Source organism: Drosophila navojoa, chromosome X (assembly GCF_054131105.1).
Source record: "Drosophila navojoa isolate 15081-1374.11 chromosome X, UAZ_NAV_1.0, whole genome shotgun sequence".
Classification (NCBI taxonomy): Eukaryota; Metazoa; Arthropoda; class Insecta; order Diptera; family Drosophilidae; genus Drosophila; species Drosophila navojoa.
In genome coordinates this window covers 7,148,258-7,163,412 of record NC_142895.1, presented here as the reverse complement: position 1 = coordinate 7,163,412, position 15,155 = coordinate 7,148,258, and the positions used below count along the sequence as shown (strand labels likewise).

At 39.9% G+C, this 15,155-nt stretch overlaps 1 protein-coding gene across 1 annotated transcript in view; it reads left to right on the top strand.

The window, feature by feature from the left end:
- The window catches only part of nAChRalpha7 (nicotinic Acetylcholine Receptor alpha7), a 162,084-nt gene that overhangs the window by 125,882 nt on the left and 21,047 nt on the right, over window positions 1-15,155 (top strand).

Genomic DNA, 15,155 nt, shown 5'->3' with positions numbered 1-15,155 from the left:
CTCGCACCATTGGCGTCTCGCTCGCTCGATGTTTTTGTTGCAACAGTTAAAAAAGTGAATGCGAAATGCTTAAATCAGCCTCGAGATTATCTGGGTTAGTGGAATTCGCGCGCATTTCCTGCTCATTTCAACCGCATTTTAATGTGACAGAGAAAATTATAATAACACAAGTAAGGGAAGAGAAAGCGCCGTAAAGCAAAAAGTGAATGCTTGCAAGACCACAACACATAGTCAACGTGGGGAGGAAGTGGGGGGTAGTATGGGGTAGCCAACAACACACACACAAACACAGGCTCAACAAATTACGAGCAACGAGTATTTTTATAATTTACACTGACTTTTTCCCCAGCACCAAAAACGGAACAGCCAAGGATCGAGTGGGCGCTGATGTGGGAAAGGGGCAGGGGGTGTTAGGGGGGCTGTTGCGACTGCTACGACTGCGCTGCTATTGTCTTTTTCCGCAACGCTCCGCAAAAATTGCATCGGCAACCAAGGCAACGGGCTCGACTATGTGTATGTATGTGTGTGTGTGTGTGTACATGAATGGGCTGGCACTGCTAGAGTATATGAAATGGGGGGGGGTGGCAAGTAATCAGGCGCAAGCAGCAAACTTTTACTTATAGTTAAATGCTGCTGCTGCAGCTGAAATACTGACAAAAAGTGTCGGACAGACCAGAGAGCTGCGACGAACGGATGGGCGGATGGACGGATGGTGGAACGGCTAGGCGAGCGGGCGGGCATTGGACAACGGCCGCTGACAGGAAATGGTAGCGAGCAAACGGGAGAGGGGGCGCGCGAAGGGGCTGCAGTCGGGCAGACAGCCTGACTACGAGCATCATCTAGGCATATCCCATAGCCCGAACTATCATTTCTATTCCCCAAAGCCGACGCTGTTTGGACTGCGCTGTGTGGCGCCAACAAAACAGTCATTAAGCCCTTTTGCCAGCGCAGCCCAACGCAAAGCATTAACATATATATACACATACACATACATACATATATATATACTGTATATATATAACGTGTACATATAAACGGATACACAGTTAGATAGAGGCGCAGTGCAAATCTGTCTATAATGAACAACAACAAATCCGCCTAATGCGAAATGTTTTGAACTATATGCAACACTGGCCCTAAATGCAAAGCTCTTAAAGCCAAATTGTTGAGTCGATATTGTGCGAGAGGCAAAGAGACGCGGAGAGAGAGAGAGAGAGACAGAGAGAGAGAGAGAGAGACTTTAAGGAATGGAAGCGAAAGGAAGGCGTACAGAGATTAAGCAAAAGTAGGTGGGTAGCAAGATCGGAAGGGGATGGATAAATTGAGAGACAGAGCGAGAGGGAAAGAGTTAGAAAGAAAGAGAGAGATATAGAGAGATAATAAAGGAGAGAAAAGGAGATAGAGATACAGACAGATATAGATGAAGATAGTTAGAGGGAAGAGGATGTCTGAGAGAAAGATTCAGAAGCAGGGACAAAACAGAGAGAGAGAGAGAGAGAGAGAGATAGAGAGAGAGAGAGATAGAGATAGAGATAGAAAGAGAGAGAGCATTAATGAAGATGAAAAATATAGATAAGCCAAGAGGGAAGAGGAGAGCGGAAGAAAAAATCTAAATAAGGAAAGCTTGAAGGATAGAGAGATAGCACTCAGGTAACATAGAGAGAGGGTAGTGGAAGAATAGCACAAAAAAATGAGGCGATAGAAAGAAAGAAAGAGAGAGAGAAACACAAAATCAGAGGATGAAAGCGAACTAACATGAAAAGAGAGCTAAATACAAAGAGACGTAGAGATATTGACAGAAAAAGATGGGAGGGCGAGCGAAAACACCTTGAAATAGTAAAAAAGAGAGAAGAAAACGGAAGTAAAAAGCAAGAGAGAGAGAGAGAGAAAGAAAATATATATAGATCTATTTGGAGTATATCTACCAAATAAGAGTGACTCCATTTTCGATAGCTATATTTTAAAATATTAAATAGAGCTCACCCAATGATCATAAATTGTCTCTGCGACTCTGTTATGCCATGTGATATCATTATACTAGTTAGCATCATCACTGATGTCTCTATAAAGTATGCCTGCATATTTATTGTCTCCAGCATTGAGATTGCTTCCCACATTGATTTGCAACAAATGGAGCTGCCGAATGAATCGATGCGTCGCCTGTTTATTTATTGGTTCAATAGATTAAAAAATAATGTAATATAAATATGATAATTTCAGTGCGCACACACACACATACACATATGTAAATTGTTTATGATTGGCGGCTGTGAAAGTGAGTGGACTAATTAAATTGAACTGGTTAAACATGCAAAAGTCAATATTTTGTTTGCACACCAATAAATGCAGCATGCAAACAATATGCGATTCTGTTATTGTAAGTGAAATTGCAATTGCAATAGCGCCTGCAACGCATGTTCCAGTTGCTAATCCCAATCCCATTCCCATACCCATTGCCATTTGCTATCCTCTTCCCAATCTCATTCTCATTCTCATTCGCTCTGTCAATTCGAAAATGCTTGAAACAATGCCAATGTCGGTTAGAGCCATGCGGGCATGCTGGCCAACCGAATGCCAACCATAATGTTGACATGCCAAATGTGTCATAAACAACTTTGTCTGCGCACTCACTCTCCCAATCGCCCCATCTCTCTCTCTCTCTCTCTCTCCCAGACACCCACACACAGACAACAACTAGTTTTGGCAATTTCATTTCGAGTTTTATTTTGTGCCTTTCGTATCGCATATTTCCGACCAAGACAATTCCTAAGTCATTTCATAGACCAACTGTCGCTGTAAGCAGCGCAAAAAGTATTACGAAAAGTCCACTGAGAGCCAGTTGAAGTAAAATATATATACATATATATATATAGATTTATACATGTACGTATATATGTATGAATAGATATTGCCATTGACCATCTGTGTGCTCAGTTTTTGAGACAGCTCCACAATGGGCATCGAATTATGTTGTTCTATCTATTATCTCTCGTTGATACATTTGTCAATTGGAGTGAACGAAAAACTGTGCGAAGTTGGAGTTGTAATTCCTCTTGGAATCCTTTGGAATTGCACTTTAATTGCAGCTGAATGAGTCAAGGTAGAGGCATGGGCGGTAGTTATGTACCTTTGGGTATTCCAATGCATCTGCATAAAGACATATATAGCTACATACATATATACATATACATACATACATACGTACATAACAATGTATCAAAGAAAAAGTCGAACGTATGTGGCGCAATTATCGAACACAAGTCACGAGCAGAGAGACGGTGCGTGAGGCAAAAGTTTCTGTTGGCATACGAAAGGAGAACAGATAACAGCCAATTACAACTCGCTGCACTCGGAGCATAATTAAATAACGGGAAGTAAAATGGAGTCTGGAGTCTGCATCGGTATGACCTCCGTGCCTGATATGTGTACATATTGGTACATGTATATACACCTGTTTATATACTTATCTCTATGTGAAATCGTAGACGAACAAGCAAGCTGATACGAGATGTGCTCGACAAGTATCTAGTAATTAGTATGATCACGAAATTTCTCCATGACTATTTGAACTCCTTCTAAGTAATGTCCATTAATTATTTTGTCAAAGTATTTCATAGTTCAAGTTGCGTTCTACTGTTCCTTCTCTGCTCCCATTGTTATCTACCGAATCTCAACATACCGCTTTGCTTTCATAGACCCCTTCAGCTCTACCGAAAGCCAGGATGATCTGATCTTAGGCATACGCTAGCTGTGCCATCATTAGCATCTTGTTTTTATCCAAAGATTTGATTCCGATTCTCAGCTCCATTTTTGGCATAGACAAAAATGATCAAATGAACTGATCATACAAAATGAATAAACTTAATGGCACTTGAGTATCATAATGATGGAAATACAGTAGTATATCAAAAGTCTAGAAGACCTATATGCCTCCATATCCCCTCACTTCTCTTTCATTCTTAAAAATAAACAGAACTACTTATCATTCTACCAATAAGAACTGCCAATGGTTCTTTATATCGTATCGCTTTTATCAATGGTTATCACATAACTATCGCCACTATTCATAAACTATCGCCACTATCGATAGTACGGCTATCGGTCTGCTGAAATAAGTAAGCAGCATTCAATAAAAGGCCAAATCTGGCGGTAAAGAAGCTGAAATAGTGTTGGCTATACTTTTCAAGCACACCTCGCCAGCAAACGGACTCGAAATGGCCGCTACTGTCAGTTCCATTCAAGAATACAATGTGTATGCCTTGAGGAATCAGCGATTATCCTTAACGCACTACCAAAATCCCAGATACCAGAATCAACCGACTCAAGCTCCATTTTCTCCCAGATAGTTCCAAATGCGGGCCATCGTGCGCTGACTGCCAGCCGCAGAGACGAATGCGAGTAGTTATAATTTTTGTAGCATTCTTTTGCCTACAACTTTTTGCTGTCACTTTTGCTTGTGCTTGTGCTTGCGCTTGTGCTTGTGCTTGCGCTTGTGCTTGTGCTGCTGTTCTCTCATTCAAGCGCACTTGAACAAATAAGCACTCTTGGCCATACTCACTTAGCCACTTATTTACAGCTGTTGCCATTGTTGTTAGCATTGTTGATGCCGCTGCTCCTCCTCTTCTTCTTCTTCTCCTTCATCTTCTTCTGCGTCGTCGCCATCGTCATCTTACTGTTGTTGCTGTTGTTGTTGTCGCAACTGTCACACCCACAGCTTTCAGCCATCCACGAGCATTATGTGTGCCCTATTAGTGTAACATAATGCGGCGACAATGGCTATGGACGTCATTTTGGTTAAGTACTTTTGCCAGTTCACATGCTTCCCCAATTACACATCCGCAATTCAAATGTACATGTCCATGTATGTATGTATGTGTGTGTGTGTAGCAAATACATCAAATTGAACAATTAATACGTAACATTAGCCACGTACTTTTCATTTACTCTGAACCATCCGGGCATAACACATCCATCGAAATCTATGTAACAGGCAGCAGGAGGCGTGGCAGTCACTATAAAGTATATACATATATTCAGAGTGCCGGAGGATAAGCTGAGTCCATTTGACAGTGTCCAGCTGCCCAATTGTCCGCATGTAATGCCTTGCGTTCGATCGTCCATAAGTTCTTGAACAGCGCGATCTCTGGACTTACATATAAGAGCTAGAGACTCGAAATTTTGTGTACGTCTTAGCGTAGTGGAAGTTTGTTCCAAATAATTTAATTTGCATTTAAAAAGGCTTTAAATTACATAACAAATTAATTATTAAATTATATAATCATATTTAATATAGAAATTAAGGGATTTTTATTTATTATTTTTTTTTTATCTATTACAATCTATGAAAGTGACGGTGTTTGGTAGAGCTAATGCGAGTAATCTCTTAATTTTCTGTTCAACATAATTTTTATTATTATTATTTTTTTAATAAAACATTTTTATATGCCTAAGTTAGCTTAAGAGTATCTCCTAGTCGGCCATTTGCTACTATTGTTTTGTATATTTTTTGCCATATATAAATTGTAATGTCTCTTTGTTCGATTGCTGTAAGGCTTGAAGACAAAAGGTAAATGGGCTTGAGTCAGATCGCCATGGATACAAAAAGCGATATTTGATGCTTGAAGCATGGGCTTTAGAGTATTTTTCATGAAAATGCCTGATGCAATGATTCCATGTAGATGAATTCTGTAGAAAATATAAGACAAACCTTGAAAGCAACATTTTTTAATGCAGTTTCAAGGTAAATAGATTTTAAATTTTTGATTCCATTCAATTTGGATGAAAATTTAAGAAAATAAAATTAAAATTTTAGTTCAGATTCAATTCTAAAGGATTTTACAAGAAATTTCAGAAAAATCTTGAAAGTGAAATTTTCAATACAGTTTCAATGCAAATGAATTAAATAGATGATTTAAGACACATCTTGAAATTGAAATTTTTAATTTAGACTCAGTTTTGATGAATTTAATAGAAATATTAGAAAAATCTTGAAACAAACATTTTCAATGCAGTTTTTCGATATAAATCTTTGATTCCAATTTACTTAAGGCACATATGCATATACTATATCCGACTTTCACTCCCTCTCTCTCTCTCTCTCTCTCCCCTCTCTCTGTATCTCCGTCTCGCTCTCCATTTATCTATAACCTTAGCACCCGAGATTTTGCTAGCTCCTTAGCAAACCGCGTGAAGTCTAGACTTGAGTAAATAGAACTTGAGCTGCGACTTGCGTTGCGATGCGTTCGAGATGCCAACGAGGCTGAAGCCTATGTTGCTGTTGTTGCTGTTGTTGTTGTTGTGCATTGAATGTGCTATGTGGAGTGCGGGCGCAGAGAAAATTTTAGTTTTTGGTACTTAGGAAATTTGTAGTGAAAACAATTTTGATGTCTTCGGGAAATTAGAAAAGCAGCAGCAGCAAAGCTTCTTACCCAACTGGAATGCGTTCGCTCAGCAGCATCGAGTGCTGGCAGCCTAGAATGCGAGCAAAACTTTGCTCGACCAATTTAAGTTACCCAATTACGAGTCGAGCGATGAAAAATGTGTATGCAAATATCAAATAAACCGAGAAATAACAGCAAAGTCAACAAACGTTGCTAAATAAATAGAGCAATAGCCAAGGTAGTCAACAAATTTGTGCTCTCATTCTTGTTCTTGTTGAGGAGGAGGAGGGGGGGAGGGGGGGCACTCGAGCCTTTGGCCGGCCAAAATGTTGTCAGGTCCTTGGAATTGCTTTGCTGTAATAATGGCAATGGCCATAGCCAACTAGCCGACACTCTTTAGCATAATACAAATTATTGAAAAATTTCCTTATTTATTTCAATAGATATCAAGTGGACAGAGAGAGAGAGAGAGAGAGAGAGAGAGAGAGAGCGAGTGGGAGAGGGAGAGTGGGCAGACTGAGGCTTCGAATGGAATGTGAAAATGTTGTCGAGTGCCTGGCAGTTTTGTACTTTATGTGGGACTTGCCCCGTGACAAGCGAAGCGTGTGCCACAAGATAAATATGCGACAAGTTGGGCCTCTCCAGTGGCCCGGCAACAGCGACCTTGAGTGCCCGTCCACCAAGGCCCACGGCTGTCCAGTGCAATGTGCAAGTAGTGTCGTCAAATATATGTACTGGCCTGGCAAGTTCCTTGGATAAGTGCTGGTAGTTACTCTAGTTGTTGTTGTTGTTGTTGTTGCTGTTGTTGTCGCTTGCTTTTTGGAATTGCAAATGCATTATGTGGCCCCGGGCCAGGGCGTATGCCACAAAAGTCTTTTGGCCAAATTTAATTGTTCCAAATGCTTCGCATTTCCACAGCACAGCTGCGACCAGTTTACATCCTCTGCGCCCCTCCCCTTCGCCGTCTCTCTCTCTCTGCTGCTCTCTGTTTGCGCTGGCCCGCAATGCTGCAATACCAATCTAAGACTTCTTTCAACTCTTATTTACATAAATTAATTATTTTTCCGCTGACGGCAAGTTTCGGCATTGGGCCCGAGCTGTCTCCACGAACTGTGTCCTTGCAACAGAATTCACATTTACACTGGTTCCACTTGCCAAGTGCCCCGGGAGCATGAACTACTTCGGCCTCATTGAGCGCACCAGCTAACTGCTAGCTTAACGGTTCCAAATGAATCTGATAAATTTAAGCGGCGATATTTTGAATCATATATGGGCTATAACTTGAGATATATATCATTGATTCGATTTCATGCCTTGATTGAAGTGAAGTGAAGCAGAACTTGATCCAATAGGCGTGACATCATTTTCGAGAGCTCCATATCATCATTTATTCGACTTGTCGATAACAATCGATTTTTATCGCATTCAATAGAACTTGCCATGTATTTGTTTACTATGGAAAGTTGTTTAAATGTGAAAAATATTATTATTATAAATATATAAATATTATAAATATTTGCATTAATCGAATAATAAATTTACAATATTTTAATGTTATATAAATCTTTCAAATAAACTACAATTATACATTTTTTTATTTAATGACATAGATATAATATTAAAATAATATTAGAAATGATGTAATATTTGAATAATATTTTATTTAATAGCAATTTCCCCATTGCTTAAATTTATTATATTATTTATGGTGGCTTGCAAAAGACAATAAAAAAGAATCGTAGACAACTTTTTCTAGATAATAAAGTTTCAGTTTTATTGCAATTTGATTTACTACTATCCTTAGTAGGTCACTCTGCTTTAATGCTCTATCGTGGCTTTTAACTCGGACTGTACGTCAATTCATAAAACATTGCAAAAGTTTATCAAATGCCCTAGCTATAGCATTTATATGAAGTCAAAGGCCACTCGATTCCTCGACTACTTTTCTGTTTTATGGAAATTTCTTTTGGTATATCTCTCACAATGGCTGATGGTCTATTGTTGCCCCAACTGCTCTATCTCTGCTCTCTGCTGTCCCTCAAACAGCTGTCGCTTATTAATATACTTTCAATTTATGCTAATTTGAATAGCAGTCTATTTCATTATTGCTCTCTCTCTCTCTCTCTGTCTCTCTCTCTCTCTCTTTGAATCTACTAAGAAAATATTTGGTCGAATGGTATTTCTTGGACTATCTTTAATCATTAACTAAGCACAGCTTTTGTTAAATAATTTCTCAGATCTAACTCCATTATTGTGGCTAATATTGCCAGCTATTGTTAGCTCTTCAAGTGCGACCGTTGCCTAGGCTAATACCGCTTGGATTTGTAGGGCTGTAGGGTTTTTTTTTGCTTTTTTGTTTTTCGCCCGACACAGCTATTGTTTCTATGGATATTACAAGTGCCACGCCCAGCTGGTGGCAGCCTTGGTGTTGCACTGGTGATGCCATTGAAGTGCTACTGTGCAGGCAGTGTAAACATCAAGAGCTCGTTGCTGCTGGGCTCAAGCAATTGCAATTAATTCAATGTCAGTTCAACTGTAGCAGAGACAAAGGCTAAGCTCCGAATGTGGGCCATGCCCCCTAGCCACCCAGCCAACCAGCCACGCCCAATGCCCCCCCACAGCGGGCCAGATGGCAAGTAGTTTGGCAAGGCGGCGTCATTCGAAATCGCTAAAACTTTTTGACAATGGCCCCGAAAGCGTCGCAGTCGCAGTCGTAAGTGCTTATCTGTGCAGCACAAAGTCGGTGCCTCAATCCATTTGCCTGCCCCCACCACTATTCTCTGCCCCTCCCTCGCCCAAAAAAACTTCAACAAAGTCGATTTCGATGGCGTTGCCTCTTCAGCGATTAATTCCGCCTGCCAGCACCCAAACGTTGACGATAGACAAAATGATGAACACGATGAGGAAGAAGACGCCGAGAGTTATGATGATGACGACGATCATAATGATGTTCGCCGCTGACGTTGACGTTGCCGCCATTGTTAACGCTCTCCAGCCAAAGGCTAGTTGAGCGCCTGCATCGCCCCAACTGGAAATATATCAATTTCTCTCGGCTACAAATTGTATGTGAAATGAATTTGTTGTTCAGCTCAGCTGAAAGCATTGAAAACTCTGATATGAGCACTGAAATTGGGGCCGATTGACAGAGCAGTGCTTAAAAATCTCACACAATATCGATGTCTTCTATGGGAACAGAATATGAATATTGCAGAATATTACAGCTAATGAGACGGCGGCCACTTTACATGTAATCGAAATATTACTCTAAAGTATGCTAATAGGCGAAGCAAATTAGGGATAATTGACGCTTTATGATAGCATTTTGACTTTACTGTCCTACACTCTTCTCTTCTATAACTTTGACGAGTATATTCGGTCTCTCTTCCACTCTGAATTAGCTCTCCTTCGTTCTCTCCTTCACTTTTACTTAACTGTTTTACAATATATTCCCTCTGTCTTCTTCTTTCTTATTCTCTCTCTCTCTTTTTCTTACTCTCTCTCTTCCTCTCTCACTCTCTTTCTCCGTCTCTCTCTCTATCTCTCTCTCTCTATCTATACATTTCACTCTGCCACTTCGATTTACTCCTTCTAAATTCACGATCTCACTTAACTGTTATATATCCTCTCTCTCTTTCTCTGTCTCTGTCTCTCTCTCTCTCTGTCTCTCTCTCTCTCTCTGTCTCTGCCTCTCTTCGACTTTACTTTCCTAAACGGTCCTATATGATTTTGGCTCTCCTTTACTTAACTGTTCTACAACCGATCGCTCGAGTTGGCTTAACTCTTCTTAAGTATTCTCAATTGTCCTACATTCGCTCTCTCTTTTAAACTAGTCTGCTCTACACTAAATATCCCACATTCATTCTCTCTCTCTCTCTCTCTCTCTCTCTCTCTCTCTCTCTCTCTCTCTCTCTCTCTCTCTCTCTCTCTCTCTCTCTCTCTCTCTCTCTCTCTCTCTCTCTCCCTCTCTCCCTGTCTCCCTCTGAGAGCCTAATTTGTCGTGCTGCAGCACCGTCTAGAGAAATTAAAGCGAATCTCAAATGGCACTCAAAAAATAATGTGCATATAATTTATTGTTATACTCAAAACTACTCTTCACGAACACGCTCTTCTTCTTCTCAGCACTCTCAGTAAAAATGTAGCTTACAAAAAAATACATTTTAATGGATTTTCGTGTTGAGCTTAAAATTAATTGCACTACAGACACCTTTTAAGGTTTTCTTTTCTTTTTCCACTACCACTCCAACTAGTTTGCGTTTATTTCACATGCGATTATTATGATTGAGGTGCGTGCGATTAGTGGGCTTTCATCGCTTGGCTCAAGTTGGCTTAATGGCACCCAGAAGTCCAATATGCCATAACAACAATGCGCAGCTTTAATTAGTGTTTAAACCTAATTATATGTATATGCTCGTAATGTGAGCTGTTGTTGTTGTTGTTGTTGTTGCTTTGGGGGGCCATTTGGCATTGGCCATAAAGTGACGTCGACGCTGTCAAAGTCAGCCAAATGCGAATTACGGAATACGAAATACGAAGTACGAGGAAATAGGAAAACTTTAAAACTGCGCACGGCTACGCTGCGGCAGCAGCTGGCTTCCAATGCCCTTTAACCCCATTTACCCCATTTGGCCCAACACCTTGTTCCGGGAGGCGGCAGCAGTTCGGGTTGGTAAAAATACCAAAAAAAAAAATAAAAAATAAGTAAACGCAGCTTAGCAAATTGTGCGCTGCCAACGACTTGAGTTTTATTTTTATGTTGATGCAAAAACTTTACGTGCTCAAGTTTATTGAGTGGCTGCTGTATATGAAATTTAGTTGGCTGTGCGTGCGTATCTCTCCCTCTCCCTCTCCCTCTCTCTCTCTCACTCTCTCTGTTAAATGGGCAGAAAAGGGCTAAGCTTGGGCTGGGTTAAGGCCGAGCTAATCAGCAACTGTCTGCCACGACAACATCGAGTTTGAATGTTAAATAGAAAACACGATTTGGCCAGCAGGCGAAGGGGATTTCATCAGCAGCTCAGCAACCTGTAGATGGATCGCTGGCGATATACTTTGGATCCGCTCGTGAGCCAGAAGTCATCTTTCATCATCAGAGAATGTACGAAGTAGAGCTCAGGTGGGGCTGCACTTGGGCACGCACCCTTGTCAAGGGCACTTTACGAATTCCATTTGGAAAAGCCTTTAAGCGTAAGCCTGAATCCATTTACCATATCTCAACTTAAGGCCCGCTCGAATTCGAAATGCATAAAAGCCAATTTTAGCCACATTAATTAGAGAGTTGCAGCGGTTGCAGCGGATCGCCTGGGCGGTTCCTGCTTTGCATATTCATTTGCTGGTGGAAAGTGGTGGTATGGCCCGTTATATCAGATGCCGGCCAGAGTAAAAGTCTTGACTGCGGGCGATTCAATTTTTAATGAAGCCAACGCAGCAGCGAACACCAGCCACGCCCTGGCGGCCATAAAATGAAATGGAAAATTGGCGCCAAGGGGCTAACAGCTGCTAAAAGAAAGACCAAAAATGTTGCATCACACTTTCACGGAGCTGGGCGAAGGGCATTGGGCAAACCTAACACCAAAGTGGGCCAAAAGCCGCACGCACTAACCACAACTGCACTGCCACCTTCTGCCCGGCCGACTATTCCCAGCCCCAAGATCCACAGCTGAGAAACTAAGTGCCAGCATTTAGCTGCCAAATTCGAGTCCTCTTTCAACTTCTTGCTGTCATTGGCTAACCAAACGTGTTTTCCCCAATTTACATAAATATTTAGATTCATTTTCAAACTTGCACAGCAAGTTGATAGCCGCCTTTGGAAGCCCCTCAAAGTTTGCCAAAAACTGAGGACTTGAGCCTGGTGAAAGATTCAATTTTAGAGGGAAGTAAAGTTGTTACACTCGTCATTGTCATTGTCATTGTCATTGTCATTGTCATTGTCATTGTCATTGTCATTGTCATTGTCATTGTCATTGTCATTGTCATTGTCATTGTCCATTGTCATTGTCATTGTCATTGCTTGTCCATTGTCATTGTCCGTCATTGGTCATGCATTGTCATGTTGTCATTGTCATTGTCATTGTCATTGTCATTGTCATTGTCATGGTCATTGGCATTTCATTGTATCATTGTCCATTGTCATTGTCATGTCATTGTCATTGTCATTGTCATTGTCATTTGTCATTGTCATTGTCATTGTCATTGTCATTGTCATTGTCATTGTCATTGTCATTGTCATTGTCATTGTCATTGTCATTGTCATTGTCATTGTCATTGTCATTGTCATTGTCATTGTCATTGTCATTGTCATTGTCATTGTCATTGTCATTGTCATTGTCATTGTCATTGTCATTCATTGTCATTGTCATTGTCATTGTCATTGTCATTGTCATTGTCATTGTCATTGTCATTGTCATTGTCATTGTCATTGTCATTGTCATTGTCATTGTCATTGTCATTGTCATTGTCATTGTCATTGTCATTGTCATTGTCATTGTCATTGTCATTGTCATTGTCATTGTCATTGTCATTGACAGCGACTTTAAGTGAAAATGTTCACTACTTTAACTCGGTTAAGGTATAAAATGGATCATTGCACACAAATTGAGAATATTTATAGGCAACTTTGTAGGAAAACATTTGCTTATTTAACTTGGTTAATGTGTGAAACGGATCATTGGATGCACAATAATTATTTATTCGAGCATATGCCTCTGCCTTTAAATTACAATTTCTATATTTGTGGCTGAATGCTTGAATGAATGCACAATTACGAATGTGTTAAGAGTTTTATAATTAGGCCGCATATGAAACTCGCAAGATTTTTGCCAATTAATTAATATATCACACAGGCACACACACACGCATACACACACACATATGACAATGTATAAGCAGCTTTAATAGTTTTAATTAGAGGTCGTTCTGTTTGGTAGTTTCTAGCATATTTGGCCTACGTTTTTGGCAATTCCCAGAGAGCTCAAAAAACAAATATTAAATAAATGAATGGATTCGAGCACGTATATAGACAACAGGCAACACACAAATAGACACACACACACACACGCACACACACACGCGAGTGCGCTCACGCACACCAACTACAATTAAGTTTCCATATTTTTGTTCTCTCTTATCAGCGGTGAATGTGTGTGTGTGTGTGTGTGTTTGTTTGTCTGCTGTACGTGCGCATCTATGGCTGTGTGCGTTTAAGTGTTTGCCTACAACTACATTAACACTTTTTGGCTTTGACTTGATTTGCACAAAGCAGATGAGATGCTGCTGTTTGTCTAGCGCCCTCTTTTGTTTGGAACATTTAAATGAGAAAACTTTTATCTAGTTTCCTACCCATTCCTTCGCATACCTATCACTCTTACCCCAATAGAGACAGAGAGCGCGTGGGCAGGGAAATAGTAGGAGGAGAGACTCCTTCTTCACCCATAGATACATGGAAAACATCTAAGAGTGAACTTAACAGTCAAATGACGCACGCTGGTCCAGGCACATCACAAAATACTTGTATTTACCCAAAAAAAAGAAGAAGTCGAGTAAAAGCGATTTTCGTTTTCGTTTTTCTTGTTTGTTTGCTTTTCTCAACTGTACAAGTTACACACACACTCACTCACACACGGCCACAAGTTGTGCGTGAGTTTTATATGACTTTTTATTGACAAAATGACAGCATTATGTGGCTAGCATTCACATAATGATACTATACTACGATTAAAGCACACTGCATATTTTAGTATACCCTGTAAGAGTGTGTACAGCTAATCAGACTTCATGTTAGTTGTATGAGACAAGCCTGCAAATGCTTTTTAACTTTGAAGCTTCGAGTTGAAACAAAAACCCAAAGAAAACCAAAAAAAAACCTATTGAATTATTAAGCCAAACTTTCAATTGCTTTATTCAAGTAGAGTTCATTGTCTATGGAAACAATTTGTCTTACATAAAATTTGTTAATCTGTAAGATAAAGCCAAACGAAGCTAGTTTGGAATGAAAACATTTTGAGCTATGATCAACTTCAGATTGAGCTGAATTCTTAGTTCAATTGGCATTGAAAGTAAATAATTTTCTATCAAGTTTCATGATTTCTGCTTGGCCTACTTAAGATCAATGAACTAGTTGCATGAATAAGTTCATTATTAGCTCATTATCAAAGAGCTGACAATGAAACTTTTGGATGCCAAAAATTTAAGTAAATGCATTTTCAGGTATTCAAATGATTCTAACAGTCTTTGATATAAAAAAGATTCAATCAATTCTATTCAAATTATAGTAATATATAGTTAGCATAAGCAAAAGGATTCACTTAAAGTCATCTGCTTCTAGTTGAGGTATCTGGAAGTCTAACCTTCTGTGAGTCTTTTCCCATAACTATGCTTCAGTGAATTCCCTTCGAATTTCTATCTTAAAGAGAATCCATAGTTAATTGTTCAATATGTTGGCAATTGAAGCATATATTTAGATAAATATATACATGTATGTATGTATGTATGTGTATATATATGTATATCAAATGTCTTTGCCTGCAATCTGAGCAAACTTTGCTTATTGTTTGACTGAGTAAAGATAACTATTTTTGTTATGCCCTGAACCCAATGGAAATGTGCGGGTTTGCTCGCTGTGCGTGTGCATGTGTGTGTATAATACTTGCCCCGGGACAGATTGCACTAGCAGCAGCAGCTGTTCGACTTGTGTTCCAGGTATCTCATAGTCGGACACTCCCTCTCCAGAGAGAGGACTTTTTCTTCCCACCCATATATAGTTTGTTTTTTTTGTTGCTGCTC